The following is a 1,884-nucleotide window of genomic DNA, read 5'->3' on the forward strand; positions in this document are numbered from 1 at the left end:
AAAAAAAGATCAAATTTAGATCAATTATGCGGAGTGCATAAAACCGCGAGGACAGAACTGCGCAACGTCCACTGTGTGGTCTTCACAAAAGTAGGAATTTTATCATTGTTTGAAAAATGGGCAAATGAAAGTGTGTGTTTCTGGTAAAAAGAATAAAAGTGTATGTGTTGGCTTAAAGAAAACTGCTCGGGCTTACAAAATGCAAGTGGTGAGGAGTACACTTTTAGTTTTATAATTCTTCTCAACCCTCATCTGAACACTATCCTCGGGGGCTCTCGTGGCCTACAGGTTAAAGTGTTGGCCTCTCATTCAAAGGTCCCAGGTTCGAGGGTGTGCAAGTTGCGCACGTTAAAGATCCCTTGTTGGTCTAAAATCGACAAGAGTAGGCTTCGGCGCCTCCCGGAAAAATTCAAAATTTACCACCAACTAAAAATGTTTGGTGTGTCCTGTGCGCTCATATGACTTTACATAGTTGCGAGCGCCGTAAAACACTTACAAGAAAAAAACGCAAAAAGAACAAAACAAAACCCCCCTCAAACTCTATCCTCCTCCACTCCCTCCAGCTCAGAGGTGACATTATTCTCTTTCCCGTTTCCTGACTAACCAACTCTTTTTTCCCCCTTGCCTTTTTGTCGGAAAATTATCTGAGATCTTGCCGACACGAAAACGCTGTCTGTGTCTAGTGGGTGCACTGACCATTACGATGGTGCGGGGCAAAAAGTAAGACATCCAGTAAGTACATTTCATCGATGTCCGACTCTATCCGTGTAAGTGCATGAGCACTGATTTTCAGGAAAGTGAAAAAACCGTATTTTTTTCCGTATCACTTACCAGAACTGCTCCATTTTTCTACAGGCTGTCCTTTTAAAATTATTAATTTGTTATGAACATTTGTATTCACGGTTATGGATAGCACAGTTTGGTATATAAAAGGGTTTGACATAACTTAGAAAATAAACGGCTAGATCGGACACCGACGGTTTGTACTTTGAACTGGGAAGGGGGGCATAACTTTCTCAGTGCAATCATTTTCAATAGGACCACAGTTCTCACAATTCGACCAGTGACATTCACGTACTGATAAACGACACAAGGTCATAAACATAAAAATACGCCCACACATGCACAAAAATGCATATTTTATTTACATGCGCACTTTTTTTTTGTCTAACGAAAGCTGGGAGGTGTTGCACTGTGTCCAATTTTGAGTCCGCTTGTGGCTTATCAGATTACATGTAGATATCTAATACGATGTGAAAATCTCTACCGCAGTACGGAGGCAGGTAGTAAAAACTGAAACTACATAATGAAAGCACTTTACGCCTGCAAGGTCAAAAAGAGACACCGGTCTAGTGCAAGTGGAAAGAGGTGAATAAGTGGACGTTGATGAAAACAAGAATATTCCAAATAACTTTATTGAATGGTTTGCCGACTTGTTTAGCATCTTAAGTGCAAACATTCAGAGTCATTGCTCGTAACAGATTGTGATAATGGCTTTGTAACAGTCACGTGTAAGATACAGATGGAAATGAAAAAAAAACCCACCCTAATCTTTTTCAAAAGTCAAGTTACCAACCCAAATCTGAAAAGGATTTAAGAATTAGGCCTTCACGAACCTGTGTAAGACAGAATCGCATTTTCCGTCGTCTTATACCCAGTGGCCATTGGGAGACCGGTTCTCTTATTAATGCCTACAAACTGATCGTCCGACCAACGGCCTTGAAAACAAACACGTTTGCTTTTGAGACTGCGAATCGGGCGATCGGTTTGTGCCACGATGGTCGCTTTGCACCCTCAATCTAGCTAGTCCTGAAGCCTGCATGAAACTAAAAACAAACACGTTTGTTTTGGAGGCGATCGAGTCGGGGCGATCGGGCCGATCCT

The sequence above is a fragment of the Aplysia californica genome, unplaced genomic scaffold (assembly GCF_000002075.1).
Source record: "Aplysia californica isolate F4 #8 unplaced genomic scaffold, AplCal3.0 scaffold01236, whole genome shotgun sequence".
NCBI classification, from domain to species: Eukaryota; Metazoa; Mollusca; class Gastropoda; order Aplysiida; family Aplysiidae; genus Aplysia; species Aplysia californica.